General features: G+C 34.4%; 1 long non-coding RNA gene across 1 annotated transcript in view; it reads left to right on the forward strand.

The window, feature by feature from the left end:
* Positions 1 to 13,358, forward strand: part of LOC109341533 — an 18,913-nt gene extending 5,555 nt beyond the window's left edge. The window contains exons 2-3 of the long non-coding RNA XR_002106966.1: positions 2,773 to 2,790; positions 13,347 to 13,358. This is a non-coding gene — a long non-coding RNA (uncharacterized LOC109341533). The remainder of the gene's footprint in view (positions 1 to 2,772; positions 2,791 to 13,346) is intronic.
* Positions 13,359 to 16,436: the final 3,078 nt, after the last annotated feature.

The raw sequence follows: 16,436 nt of genomic DNA on the forward strand, positions 1-16,436 counted from the left end.
GGCTTTGCCCAAGCCTTGATGAACTAATAGAGCTTTCATCTTCAATCGCTAAAGGTTGAAATCATTTTATCCATTAAATTTCTCCAAATCAAATTTAGCACTCGCCATGATAACCGTATACCAGAACAATATCGTAGTCTGTGAGCGTACACCAGGAAAACTCCCAAGAAAGAGAGGTGGGTCTTAACAGACACGCTTAAATACCAGATCTTTCCTAAGACAGAACTTTCCTAGACATGCACTTTCACACTATTATACCTTTCTAGTAAAAAGAACAATTCTTTTCTAGTGTGTAAGATCAGACAATACTACAAACACAAAGCATACTAAGAATTTTCTTTTAGATCGTACGGCTTAGCATGCAAGAGCTCTACGAGCTCTGAGACCAGTTTGTTGTAGCGGAAGACACATGGAGAAATTTAAATAGAGAAAATGACACCCAGAAATTAACGTGGTTCAACAATTTGCCTACATCCACGGTTGAAGAGCAACAATGATATTATCACTATGATAAAAGAGAATTACAAGTTCACTCAAGTGTTTCACTCACTTCCCAAAACCCAAGTACACCCAATATCACTCTCTCTCAAGTATATCTTAAACACTAAAATATTCCTCACAATATTAGAACAAGAGAAGAAGAGAGAATATGCACTAAAGCTAGAATATTGGTGTGTCTTACAATGGCTTGGAGCATTCCTATTTATAGCCAAAGTCTTGAGGATTGTGTGGCCAAAAACAAAGATGCTTCACCACAACCTCTTCTTCTCATTGGCTACAAAAAAGGTTTCACTATAGCCACTCATTTTACTTGGCCACATCATTCTCTTTTTCTTTTAAGCCAATATTTAATAGATATCAAAAATATTCTTTTACTTACAAATAAGTGCATGACTTTCCCCAATGCATATTAATGATTGCCCGTTGTAACCCTCTCGACATTGGTCGGGCCGCTTGAGAGCTTGGGTACATCTTTTTAATTCGCGGTCGATGAGACTCTTCTAGAATTGTTGGATTAGTAGCTTTTCTCTCCGTAAGAACACATTTCCCCATAATAGACATGCGGAGATGAATTCACATCATGATGGCCACAATCCGTATCATAACAATCATAATAACCACAATCGCAATAATTATAATTGTAATCGCAATTTAAAATAGTGCTATATTAATCTATAAAGTAAGATTAATTGGATACTTATGTTTTCGTGTCTTTAGAAAGGAAAATGATATGATATATTATTTATGTTATGTTCATATGAGATCCAAATCATTAAGTTTTTTAATCACGTAAATAAAATAATTATGTCTAAAATTAGAACAAAGCTCCAAAATCCTAAATGTCTTAAGTTATATGATCCTAATCTATTCCACTATTGCCTTTTACTATGTTCTTTCACCCGAGGACAAAACAACTAGGGATGACAAAACACTCGTACCCCGTGGGGAAAAACCTGTACGGGTGCGAGTACGGATCACAAACAGGTACCCGCGAGTTTTATAAACGAGTTTTTAAAAGTACTCGTAGTACATATAGTTGGATATGTGTATTATGGTACCTGTGCCACGGGTACCCGCTATTTATATGATTACAATATTACATTTAATTAAACTAAAAAGTACACTATCATAACTTTCATTGTAATATGTACATCTTTTCCTTTTACTTTGTTTACATTTCTTTTACATTGTTTACATCTTTTATTGAATTTGATGGTGAAACACCACACAAATATTATTACATGTATAGAAACATACATGTCTTACAAAGAAAATATATAATTTTTGTTAAGAAAATGGGAACAACAAATAACACAAATAGAAAACACTAATAGATTTAACACTTTTGCAACATATTCAATTAAAAGGCACAAAAATAATTAAGTTTCATCTCATTTAAAACATAATAAAAGTGAGAAGTCAGAAACTCATTTATCATATAGGAAATCCACGGGTACCCAGAAATACCCGTAGAAAATGCCTACGCAGGTACCCATACGAGTACAAGCGGATATGGGTAATGTTCTCCTATTTTGAAATGGGTAGCAGGTAGTTGCTACTCATGTCTACCCGTGCCCATTGCCATCCCTAAAAACAATCTCCTAAGACATTAATTTTAAGATTTAATAGATTCAAACATATTATCATTATTACAATGTTATTTTTCTTTTGAGATTAGAATCTTTATATCTTTTACTACATTAATTAAATACTTATTGGACTCATAAAACTCATACATCATCATTATTCTCATTTTGTTATTCAATTTCATTTTAATAATATAATGATCTACTATTTCTAAAAACTATTCACAAATACTATAATTTTCACAAAATCTATATTTATAAATTTAATTTTCATCATTTAAAAAAATCCCATCACATTCAGATTTTTTTATATATTTTCAAATAATATTTTACTAGGCTACATACATGCACGCATAAATATTTAATTATTATTTATATTATTATTATTATTATTACAAAAAGGAGATATAAATGATGAAGGATGTGGGATAGAGTGTCTTAGAAACTAATTAATAAGTAATTTACTGCAATTTTATTAAAATTTATTGGTTAAGTCCTAAGTTACTTTCCTTACGATGTGTGGTACTCCCAAAAAAATTTGTAAAATATATTAATATGTAAGAATGATATTGTAACTAAGAGGGGTGAATGAATTGACTTAAAAATTATGGTCACTTTTTCTGCAATATCAAGAGTTAAGAGTAGCGGAAATAGTTTGTAGAAAATAACAAGTAAATAATTGAAGAGATAAAGAGAGAAGAGAGTACACTAGAATTTTATACTGATTCACCTTGCAGTACACCGAAGGCTACGTCCAATACTCTTGCAGTACAAGAGATTCTCCACTAAATATTATGAGTTGTAATTACAATATTTCACCCCGAGATTTCTATGTACCTTACACACTCACTAATATTTATCACCTTGGAGAACACATTTCCAAGTAACTTTATCTCCTTTCTTATCACACCTCGTGAAAGAAAGTATTTACAATGAATGAAGAATTACTTCAAGTAACTCAGAAAAAATCTCTTTTGAAAGTTTAAGAACTGAGTGCAAAATAGCAGAAAAATAGTGAGAGAATTTTTCAGAATCGTGCGAGAGTTGTATGTTATAATTACGAGTTTCAATGTCTTTATATAAGCTTTCCAACCAGCCAAAATGCCTCTTTAAAATGGAAGGAATTGATTGGAATGAAATCATGTCTTTTGGGTTGGAACCCATTCACTTTGAATTTGAAAATCTGATGCAACAACTCTCAATAACCAGTTACAGTATTGAGTAATCGGTTACCCAAATGTTCTGTCTAACAATGAATTTAAAACTCAATTAGAATAATCGGTTACTCATATTAGAGTAATTGGTTACTCAAGAACGTTGAAACTTGAGTAATCTATTACCCAAAGTTCAGTAATGGATTACTTAGTTCAGTTTTTGTTGAATAACTGATTTCTTACTCATGTAACCTGTTACTCAGATTTCAGTAACTTGTTATACAATATTTTGAAATTTGTATTATTTAAACTTGAAGTGTTTCAAATTTCTTTAAAAATATTTTGAGCAATACTACTATTATATATTTAAGAGTATATGATATAACTACCTATTTAGACTTAGACTAAAAATCTTGAATATCTTGAAGCTTGAATCTTCATTGTCTTCATAAGTATTCTTCATTTTCTTCTTTTTGGTGATGTTGGTGTCTTCATCAAAATCGTGCCAATGTCAGGAGCAAAAATTTTCTTCACAATTTCCCCCTTTTTATGATGACAAATCAATATCTTCTTAACAATGTAGTTTTATGAGAGCAACATACTTTGTGATATTCTTGCTTTTCTTGAGTATGCTCCCCCTATATTGTATGCTCCCCTTTCATTTGGAGTTGTGTGCCTAAAATAATTTTGACAGAAAATACATTCTCCCAACTTTTTCCCCCTTTTGACTTCATCAAAAAGTAGAAAAGCCAAGAGTTTTCCAGTACAATATATATATCATACATGCAATAGGATATATATCTCATACATTTAATAATATGGATATCAAGATATAACGGATTTGGAGCAATAACATAAAAGTAAAACGATGTTCAAGCAGTAATAATGCAAAAAAAATATAAATACAAATAACATAATAGAAATTTTTCCAAAACTAGGAAAAAATAACATTTCAACCAGAAAATCCTAACAACAGATATAATCTAAGACTCAAGCTCAGAACTGTCTTCATCAACGTCCATGCTACTCAGCTTAAAAAAGAGACGATGAAGTTCAAACTGGATTTGTTGATTCTGAGTATCAAAGGCATCCATTTGGTTAGTGATGTAGCCTCGAAGCAAAAGAAATTCGTCCATAATCATATGATTTGAAGACATGACAGAAGCTGAGGAAGATTTAGCATGAAACTCATAAGGTTGAGGTTCAGAAGGATTAGCACGGATAGGTTCTGGTTCAGGAGCAGGATGTCTATCTTTCTTATGCTTGTAGGTTCGATCACGAAGATTATATGTGAAGCCCATTTTATGGACTACATCCACATCAATATGGATTTCATGAGAGTTAAGCGAGACCTTAGTTTCTCCAGTAGTAGAAACACTAAAATGCTGAAGGATTTTTGTTATGAAGATTGCATATGGCAAAGGGCTTTGAGTTCCTCTTATAGACCACATTTGTCTCATTATCATCAGAGTCCAATTGATTTTCAAATTAAATTTAATAGCATACATCAATTGAAGTTCTATGTCACTTATTTGAGAGTGATTTGAAAATTTTGGTAAGATGACATAGCTCAGAAAATAATGAAGCAAACGGTCTTCCAGTTTGAGATGTCCAGTAGATAGGATATCTCTATTTTTAACAGTTTCACCATAACCCTGTTGCTTAAGCGTTTCTATTTCCTCTTTGTTAATTCTACACAGAGAATAATAAAAATCTTTTCGATCATAGTTTTCTCATTTGCATACAAGGCTGAAGCCTGCAATGCTACCCTCATAGGGTATGTTACAGCATAATGAACTCATGGTTTTCAAATCCAAAGTAATGTCTTTTCCTTTTACATAGGAAGTAAGACGGTTTTTTCTAAAGTTCATGTTATATTAAAATACTCTAATCAGTTCAGGATAGATTTCATTTGATTCACAACAGAAATCGAAAAGGTTTTGTTGTCTAAAGAGATAAGGAAATAGAAAATCTTCAAACTCAAAATTCCCGAGATTACCGTATTTGGGAGTGAAGATAGTGCGACCATGGAAGTGCTCCTCAAAGATTTTACGTTGCTCATCATTTGCTAAAAGAAACGCTAAGTCAAGAGGGTTGGACTCCAAGGATGAAATTCCTTGCTTCTTTTGAGTCGGATTGGTGCGTTGCTTCTTTGTTTTTGAAGAGGAAGTCATGGATTGAGATTTTTGAGTTTTGGAAAATTTAGGGGTTTTTGATTTAGGCCATTAAACATGAAAATGATGGTGTAGAAGTGTTTAGAATTAAAAATATGATATGAATAGACACAAAAATCACCCAAACCGGATAAAAAACGAAGATTTGAGGGTTTGAGAGGGTTGAGCAAGAGAGAACACGAATTGAAGAAGAAGATGAGTTTGAAAAAGTTTAAGAAAATGCAGAAAAATACATATATGACGGCACAAAGTAATCGATTACTCACTTTTAAGTAATCGGTTACTCAAATTAAAAAATTTAAAATTTTCAAACAACAACATTGAGTAATCGGTTACTCATTTTGAGTAATCAGTTACTCTCCAATGTAATCGATTATTGACCCTAGAAAAACTTATTTTTAGGCAATTTTAACCCAAAATTTGAAATATTTAAACATAAATAAACATTTTTAAGTACAAGTAGGCATGAGATAAACATGATAAAACACACATATAATAATGTTAAGATAAGTAACCTTCATAAAAAATGCCTAATTCTCGTCTAATTTTATAAAAAGTTTCTTTAGCAAAAGGTTTAGTGAATATATCTGCTAGTTGGTTATGTGCATCAACAAATTCTACCGACACATCCTTCTTTTGGACATGATCCATAAGGAAGTGATGCCTTATATCAATGTGTTTGGTTCTAGAATGCATAACACAATTCTTTGTGAGGTTTATAGCACTAGTATTGTCACATTTTAAAGGAGTGCCCCCCAATTTTAAGCCATAATCTCGTAATTGTTGTTTAAGCCACAACATTTGGGCACAACAACTACCTGCTGATATATATTCAGCTTCAGTAGTGCTTAGGACAACACATGTTTTTTTTTTCAAGACCAATAGACCAAAGCATTTCCTAAAATATGACATGTACCACTTGTACTTTTTCTCTCAAATTTACACCCAGCAAAATCTGAATCTGAATAACCAACCAAATCACATATATTTCCTTTTGGATACCACAACCCAATGTTAGATGTACCTTTAAGATATTTTATAATTCTCTTAACAACAACTATGTGTGAATATTTTGGTTTAGATTGATAGCGAGCATACAAACATACATTAAACGTGATATCACGTCTACTAGCAGTTAAATATAAAAGAGATCCAATCATACCTCAATGCTTTGATATTTCAATGCATTTTCCTGCTTCATTCGTATCAATGTAAGTACCAAATCCCATAGGAGTAGCTATTAGTTTGCAGTCATCCATGTCAAATCTTTTTAGCAAATCTCTGCAATACTTGGATTGACTTACGAAAATGTCATTATCAAGTTGTTTGATTTGTAGTCCAAGGAAATAATTTAACGTCCCCATCATAGACATTTCAAACTCTCCTTGCATCATTTTGCCAAATTCACTACACAAAACCTCATTAGTAGAACAATATCATCTACATAAATTTGAACAAGTAGAGTATGATGATTTATTCTCTTTATAAAGAGTGTAGTGTCGACCTTTCCTTTGTTGAAACTTTTTTCAAGTAGAAATTTAGTTAGACGATCATACCATGCACGAGGAGCTTGCTTTAAGTCATAGAGAGCTTTATTTAATTTGTAAACATAAGAAGGAATTTTGTAATCTTCAAAACCAGGAGGTTGTTCAACATACACTTCTTCTTGAATGTAGCCGTTGAGGAAAACACTCTTTACATCCATTTGATATAACTGAAAATTTAAAGAGTAGACATATACAAGTAATAGCCTAATAGCTTCAAGTCTAGCAACCGGAGCGAAGGTTTCATCAAAGTCTATACCTTCTTCCTAATTGTATCCTTGGACTACTAGTCTAGCTTGATTTCTAGCAATAATATCATTTTCATCAAATTTATAACGAAATACACACCGAGTTCCAATAACATGCATGTTTTTCGGTCTAGGAACAAGTTCCCAAACTTCATTTCTCTCAATCCATTTTAATACTTCCTGCATAGCAAGAATCCAGTGTTCATCCTCAATTGCTTCATCAATCTTGGAGGGCTCAATTTAAGAGATGAATGCCATGTTTAGACATGATTTATCAAGCATTCGTCGGGTAGTGATACCCGTATTTAATTTTGTAATAATGGTGTCAATAGGATGATATCGATGAGTTCTCCATTCTTTTGCTAACTCTGAATGAATAGGCTCCTCTTGAGAGGATAAATTATCATTCATTTTCAAATGCTCAATATCAATTGTAGGTTCAATAATAGAAATTTTATTTGAAAAAGAACTTGGCAATTCCTCCTCATCAGGAGTTAACCCATCCTTTATCTCAAGATTGGTTTCATCAAAAAATACATGAACGGATTCTTCCATGGCTAAAGTTCTTTTATTAAAAATTCTATAAGCTTTACTCGTAAGATAGTAGCCTAAGAAGATTCCTTCGTCAGTTTTTGCATCAAATTTGCCTAAGTTATCCTTACCATTATTTAAAACAAAGCATTTACAACCAAATACATGCAAATGAGAAATGTTTGATTTTCTCCCTTTAAAGAGTTCATAGGGGGTTTTCTTAAGAATTGGTCTTATAAGAACTCGATTTGAAACATAACATACAATACTTATTGCATCAACCCGAAAATATTTTGGGAGGTTTGTTTCATTCAACATTGTTCGAGCCAGTTCTTCTAAAGACCAATTTTTTCTCTCTACAATACCATTTTCTTGTGGTATTCTAGGAGCATAAAAATTATGATTAATACCAAGATCATCACATAATTCTTGAAATGAAGAGTTTTAAAATTCTATTCCATGATCACTTCTTATAGCAACGATTTTTAGTGATTTTTTATTTTGAACTCTTTTAGCATAAACGCTAAAGGCTTTGAATGCCTCATTCTTATGAACTAAGAATAGAGTCCAAGTATATCTCAAAAAATCATCTATTATAACAAGAGCATAGTAGTTACCACCATAACTTTTTGTCCTTGAGGGGCAAAATAAGTCCATGTGTAGTAACTGCAATGGTTTGTCGGAAGAAACCATATGCTTAGGTTTAAAAGAAGTTTTTGTTTGTTTACCCATTTGACAAGCACTACATAGTTTGTTTTTAACAAATTTCATTTTAGGTAAACCAACAACTAAGTCTTTCTTAATAATTTATTCAAATGGTCCATATGTATATGAGCAATTCTCATATGTCAAAGTCATGCATTATGATTATCATTTACAACTAAACATGTTATTGGTAAGGAAGAGTCTATGTCAATCATATATATATTATTTATCTTCTTACCAATGAGTTTAGAGTTTTGAGAGTTCTTACTTTCAATGATGCACTTATCTAGGTAGAATGTCATATGGAAGCCTTTGTTGCATAATTGACTTATGCTTAGAAGATTGTGTTTGAGCCCTTCGACATATAATACACCTTCTATGGTTGTTGAGGGTGGCTTGCCAATTCTACCAACTCCAAGAATTTTTCCTTTGTTGTTATCATCATACGTGACATAGCCTTTGTCCCTTGGAGTGAGGACATAGAACTTGTTTCTATCGCCTATCATGTGTTTTGAGCAGTCGCTGTCCAAGTACCATAAGTTGCAGACGACTTTCAAATTTTCCTGCAAAACAGTTTAAGTTTTATTCGGTACCCAATATTCTTTGGGTCCTACATAGTTAGTACTATTCTAAACCCATTTAAAATGACCTAGGGGTACACCATATTTTCTAATTTTACAAGTATTCGGTGTATGTCCATGGTTTTTGCAATGTACATGTGGGTTGATGTTCATGTATCCTAGATTTATTTTTAATGTATTTAAATGCATGAATACCTTGTTCTTCAAAGTTTATCTTAGTTGAGATATTTTGTTTCTTAGAACCATGACTTTTGGAATAACCAAGACCTCTTCGGTCTGTTGAGTGTTTTGATCATTTATGATCTTTTCCAAACTTTTACTACTCTTGTTTATCTTATTAAGTTCAAGACTTAATGTTGAAACTTTATTTTCAAGAGTAATGCGGTTTTGACATGAAGATGATGAGAGTTTGTTTCTAAATGCATCTAACTCAGATTTTTGTTTTAGAAACATTTTTGTAAGTTTGACATATTCATCATGCAGATCAATAAAAGCAATTTGTAATTCAGAAGAATATAGTTAAGTGTTGTTTACCTCTTCATCATCAGAATGATGAGATGCCATTAAAGAGAGATGTTCTTGTTCTTCATTTTCAGGTTCAGATGCGGAACTAATATCGTTGTCTTCCTAAGCAATGTAGGCTCTTCGTCCACTCTTTGTTTCATTCTTCCCTTTGAAAGAATTCTTCTTCAGATTTGGACAATCCATCTTCATGTGACCAACCTTGCCACAATCAAAGCATGTGAAATTGTGGTTGGAAATGGAGGCGTCATTGTTCTTGGTGAATTTCCTTATTTGTCCAGTTCTAGCACCTTTGTTCCTCTTGAGTAACTTGCTGAACTTCTTCACAAAAAGACTTATGTCTTCCATCTCTTCCTTATCATATTCATCTTCTGATGATTCGTATTTGTCCATTCTAGCCTTGAGAGAGATATTCTTCTTTTTCTTCTCTTCCTCTTCATGTTGGTCAAGTTGGATGAGTTCTAGTTCATGTTCCGGCAATTTACCAAACAACGCAACCAAAGACATTTTTGATAAACTTTTCTTTTCAGAAATGGCTGTTACCTTTGGTTGCCATGTTCTGGTGAATGATTTTAGAACTTTCAATTTAAAGTCACTATTTGATAGAATCTTACCAAGAGCAAGAAGTGATTTGTGAGATGAGTAAATATCTTTTGAAGATCTAGAATCTTCTCTCCAGATTTCATGCGAAACATTTCGTATTCTTGGGAAAGAGTGTTGAGTCTAGACCTTTTTACCTCCTTCATTCCTTCATGTGTAGTCTCTAGAGTGTCTCACATTTCTTTCGCAGATTTGCAGTTTGATACTCTAAAGAACTCGTCAATGTCAAGAGTTGAAGTGAGGATGTTCTTTGTCTTGAGATCATATTGCACATTCTTCTTATTTTCATCATTCCATGAAGATTTGGGCTTTATTTCACTTACACTGTTCACAACGGTGAAAGGTTCACATGGTCCTTCTTCAATTGCATTCCATATATCGAAGTCTTGAGATTCTATGAAGATTCTCATTCTTATTTTCTAGAAATCATAGCATTCTCCAACAAAGCTTGGAGGGCGGTTGATGTTGGAACCTTCTCCTAGGAATGATCTTGAGGCTATCTTCAATATAGGATCAGACTTGAGAATAACTTCCTAAAAAACTTGCTCTGGTGTCAATTGTAAGAATGAGATTGCAACTAAGAGGGGTGAATTAGTTGACTTAAAAATTATCGTCATTTTTTCTACAATATCAAGAGTTAAGAACAACGGAAATAGTTTGCAGAAAATAACAAGTAAATAATTTAAGAGATAAAGAGAGAAGAAAATATGCCAAAGTTTTATACTGGTTCACCTTCTTGTCCACCTACTGCAATTTTATGAAAATTTATTGGTTGAGTCGTAAGTTACTTTCCTTAAGATGTGTGGTACTGCCAAAAAATTTGTAAATATATTAATAGACTAAGAACTCAAACAACCATAAAAATCAATGGCTCAAAGTAAGCTTATAAAAAGAAATGAAAATCCAGATCAAAATGAAGCAAAACATGACATATTGTCAATAAAATCACCAAGAGGACTGCGTCAGCATGGAATCAGAGAGTATTAGACAATTACAACTTCCAGATCAAACAATATGTTGCAAAATACTAAATCCAACTGTCCAGAAAAAACTTTGCTTCCACTCACATTGGAAACATATTAATTTTATTGTTAGGGCGGTTCAGACAATATTGGCAATCTGACTTCGCCAGCCTGATTTTATAAGGTAGACATGACATGAAAATTGTGTCCATTACTCCATAATATCCGCTCATAATGTCTAGTTCACCGATAAGCTTTTTGGCCGGCAGGGCGGGCTGCCAATTAGGCTTTATAAAAAATGATTCAAAGCAAAGTACTTCCCATATTCATAGCTATCCATGCATGAAAAGGTTACTCCCCAAGTTTTACATGGCGGGGAGCATATGGACTGCACAAGATATGATTAATGGTCATATGGGACAGTTGGCAATGGGCAAAACGTGAACATTTGGCTAGATAAATGGTGTCTAACGCTCAGTAATGATGATTAATGCACTCAGGTAGACATATTTTATGCATCTCATGTCCACCCTAGTTTAATCGAGCATTGTACTGCCACGAGCTACCCAAATTGCTAATGCTATATGTTTAAGGATGTAGGTGAATACAATCTTATACTCCTAATATTTGAACTTGTGACCTTCAGTTTAAACAACCTTGCATTATGTCGAGAATCATCATTTTACATTATTTAGTGTAAATGCAATCAGGGTTTAAAATGGGCAGGGAAAACAAAGGTGGAGTGGAGAGAAGCATTTGAATTACACGGTAAATTGACTGTTGCAAGTTGCAACTTGCAGGTAGTGAGTCCACAAGGGCTAAGAGTAAAATGTTAGAATTTCTGATAATTTGTGGGTCACAAATATAATTCTATAATTGTGTTATGGCCATTATTTAATTAGCCAAAAATATAAAATGATCTTCAGTAATTAATTTGGTGGCTAAGGGCATATGTGACATGAAATATTATAAGTGTAGATACCTCAAGGCAATTTCTGATTTGATGAAGGAACTGGATCAGAATTATTGCAACTTAAGCAGTAACCGCTTTAGTTGCTTTTATGGGTTATAGTCCCCATTTGTAGAGCAACAGGTTTTGGTCGAGTGGCTGGTGAGAATAAAAGTGTGTTACAGAGAAGTTGACCATAAGGCAACCACACACAATTCAGAATCACATCTAGCATCACACTCTAACTTTGGCTTTCTCATTCCCCTCTAGAGAAGCAAAAGGAGAACCATCAGGCTCTAACTTCTGGAAGATCATCACACTCACATACCTTCAAGATTCAAAATGGTTAATCAAGGTATGCTCTTCTTCTTCACCATGAAATCAATTAGGGTTTTCTTCGGTCTGGATCATGGTTGTTCCATTTGGGTTTATGTATGGGCATAAACATTGTGTTAAAGGAACAAAGCCATGATCATTAGGATTTCTGCATTCAATCTAAGGATTATAGATGAAAATTTTCCAACAAGTGGTATCAGAGTCAGGTTAATTTGATTCATGTGTGAAATTAGGTTTCTTGTTGTTCTTCCCCAAATTTGGATTACTTTAAGGTTTGATAATTATCTATGCAATCGAATTTTTTTTGATGTTTTTTCTTGATTTTCGGGTAATTTTTTGGAGAAGAACGATGCAAAAATCGCCATGTTCGTTTTATGTCATATTGCTCTCGCTCAAGCGAGATCAAGCTCGCCCAAGCGAGAGTGCCTCACTCAAGCGAGAGTGCCTCGCCCAAGCGAGAGCTAAACTGAAGCATTGGCTTCTATTGCACTCAAGCGAGAGTATCTCGCCCAAGCGAGAGCCAAACAGAAGCATTGGCTTCTATTGCATTCAAGCGAGTGTACGCTCGCTCAAGCGAGAGTTCCTCGCTCAAGCGAGAGTTCCTCGCTCAAGCGAGAACTGAATAGAAGCTTTGTCTTCTATTGAGCCCAAGCGAGAGTACCTCGCCCAAGCGAGAGTAACTCGCCCAAGCGAGAGTACCTCGCCCAAGCGAGGGTACCTCGCCCAAGTGAGAGTACCTCGCCCAAGTGAGAGTACTTCGCCCAAGCGAGGGTGCCTAGCCCAAGCGAGAGTACAATAAGATTTATGGGGCTTTGGTATCTTTGTGCATTGACTTTAATTGTTATATGGTTATCCATTAAGTTGTCTGTTATTTCAAGTGAGCCAATTGAAGTGAAATGTCGCCAAAGTGACCCCTTTCATGGATATAACTCATGAGGAATATTGGATGTAAGTGTGTATGATTATTCATGCGATTATTGATTGGCCCAAAGGAAAGTTGATATTTGGTCGAAGATCATACACACATATGATGATAAACATGTTGTAATTCTAAATTTTTTATACATGTGACTGGTGAATCAATCCAAAGAGGGATTCGTCAGTTGACATGCCTTATTATAAATGTTTGATCATTACAACAAGAGTACCACTTGTAGTTAACATCACTGTCCAAAGACTTGATGTTAATGGTGCACTAGGTATCTTGATTTGGACATACTATTGTTTAAGCATATTGATAATTTTAAGTTGTGAGTATATTTTACTATTTTGTCTTTTGCTTGATTCAGCTACATCAATTGCTTCTATATCTGCAAATTTAAATTCAGTTCCGGTCCTTAATGGAGAAAATTTTAAGGATTGGAAAGAGAACATGGAAATTGTTCTTGGCTGCATGAATCTAGACTATGCATTAAAGGTAGAGCAACCCTCTTCTCCTTCGGAATTCAGTGCCTCTAAAGATAGGAAGGATTATGAGAAGTGGGATCGCTCTAACCGCATGAGTCTAATGATTATTAAGCATGGCATTTCATAGGTCTTTAGGGGTACTATCTTAGATAAGATAAATAGTGCAAAAGTTTTCCTTGCTGAAATTGAAAAACGCTTTGCAAAGAGCGATAAGGCAGAAACAAGTACTTTGTTACAAAACTTGATTTCCATGAGGTATCAAGGCAAGGGAAACATAAGGGAATACATTATGGGAATGTCTAATATTGCTTCAAAACTTAAGGCCCTTAAGCTTGAGATGTCGAAAGACTTACTCATAAACTTGGTCTTACTTTCTCTTCTTGCAAAATTCAGTCAGTTTAAGATTTCTTATAACTGACAAATGGAGAAATGGACTATGAATGAGCTCATTTCATTTTGTGTGCAAGAAGAGGAAAGACTGAAGCGAGAAAGGACTAAAAGTGTCCATTATGTTACTACCTCTAAGGACAAGGGCAAAAGGAAAAACACTTCAGAGCCCAAGAATAAAGCTGCTAAGGGTCCAGAGCAAAAGAAGCAGAAGCAGACTGATGTCTGTTACTTTTGCAAAGGAACTGGACATCAAAAGAAGAAATGTGTGAAGTATCATGTCTGACGTGCTAAGAAAGGTACATTTCTTACTTTGGTATGTTCTGAGGTCAATTTAACTTCAGTACCTGGTTCAACTTCTAAATCGGTGAACCGAAAGCCTAATTATGTTGAAAGATACATTTACGTCGGCGATGGAAAATCGGTAGAAGTGGAAGCTATAGGGCATTTTAGGTTGTTGTTATGTACTGGTTTTTATTTGGATTTGAAAGACACTTTTGTTGTACCGTCTTTTAGACGGAATTTAATTTATGTTTCTTATTTGGACAAATTTGGATATTGTTGTTCATTTGGAAACAATTCGGTTCAATTGTCTTTAAATTCAAATGTTATTGGAACTGGTTCACTTATGATGATTGACAACCTTTATATGCTGAATATCATAACTGATTATAGCGAAACCCTGAATGTGGAATCACGTGGTACTAAGCATAAAATTGATAATAATAATTCAGGTGCATTATGGCACAAGCGCCTAGGTCACATTTCTCAAAAGAGAATTGAGCGTCTTGTGTCAAATGTGATTTTGGATTCCATTGACTTCACAAACCTTAAAGTTTGTGTTAAATGCATAAAAGGAAAACAGACCAAACAATCGAAATCTGGTGCATATAGAGCTTCGGACGTCTTAGAATTGATACATACGGATATCTGTGGGCCATTCCCTACGGCTTCTTGGAATGGTCAACAATACTTCATAACATTCATAGATGATTATTCTCGTTATGCATACATTTTTCTAATTCATGAAAAGTCTCAATCATTGGACGTGTTCAAAAAATTTAAGGTTGAAGTTGAAAATCAACTCAGCAAAATGATTAAATGCGTCAGATCTGACCATGGTGGCGAATACTACGGTAGATATGACGGTTCAGGTGAACAACGTCTAGGGCCTTTTGCTAAATACCTACAGGAATGTGGTATAGTCCCACAGTACACCATGCTAGGATCGCCTAGCATGAATGGTGTGTCTGAAAGATGAAACCGGACTCTTAAGAACATGGTGAGCAGTATGATTTGCCACTCTACCTTACTAGAGTCACTCTGGGGAGAGGCACTTAAGACTAGGAATGGCAACGGGGCGGGTCGAGGTCGGTTTTGCACATACCCAAACCCGAAATTCAAAAATCGAACCCGAACCCAAACTCAACGGGGTTGAAAATAAAAATACCATCCCCGAACCCGTCGGGTTTCGGGTAACTCGAACCCGAAAAAAACCCGAAATAATAAAGTATTAAGGAAAATATGATATTATTTTCGTGTAATTTTACTCTAACATTTCTATTTTCTCTTATATTATTTCATTTCATATGTTTGAAGATTCAATAGTATGTAAAATAACATTAGAAATTAAAAACAATTGGCAAATGATAGAAATTTCAATTTTAAATTGAATTACCTTACTTCGGCGGGTTCGGGTTAGGGTCTTTGCTATACCAAACCCAAACCCGAACCCGAAATTTAAACCCGGGTAAAACCCGAACCCAAACCCAATCACATCGGATTTTCCCCGTTAAATTCGGGTTCGGTTCGGGCGGGTACCCACGGGTTCGGTTTTTATTGCCATCCCTACTTAAGACTGCAACTTATATTCTTAATAGGGTGCCAACTAAGACAACTGCCAAAACACCTTATCAGCATTGGACTGGGCGAAAGCCTAGTCTAAAGCATTTTCATGTGTGGGGATGTCCAGCTGAGGCAAGGCCTTATAGGCCTCATGAAAAGAAATTGGACTCCCGTATAGTGAATAGTTACTTTATTGTTTACTCTGAAAAATCAAAGGGCTATAAATTTTATGACCCAAATTTAAAATCCATATTTGAGACGGGTACAACCACGTTCTTTGAGGATATTGAGTTTGAAGGGGAAGATAAGGTTAGAAACTTTGTCTTAGAGGAAGAAAATGTATCTATTCCAGATGCGATTCATATGGTTGTTTTTGATGAAGCAAATTTGGAACCTCCTCAAGA

The sequence above is a fragment of the Lupinus angustifolius genome, unplaced genomic scaffold (genome assembly GCF_001865875.1).
Source record: "Lupinus angustifolius cultivar Tanjil unplaced genomic scaffold, LupAngTanjil_v1.0 Scaffold_495, whole genome shotgun sequence".
In the NCBI taxonomy this organism is placed as follows: Eukaryota; Viridiplantae; Streptophyta; class Magnoliopsida; order Fabales; family Fabaceae; genus Lupinus; species Lupinus angustifolius.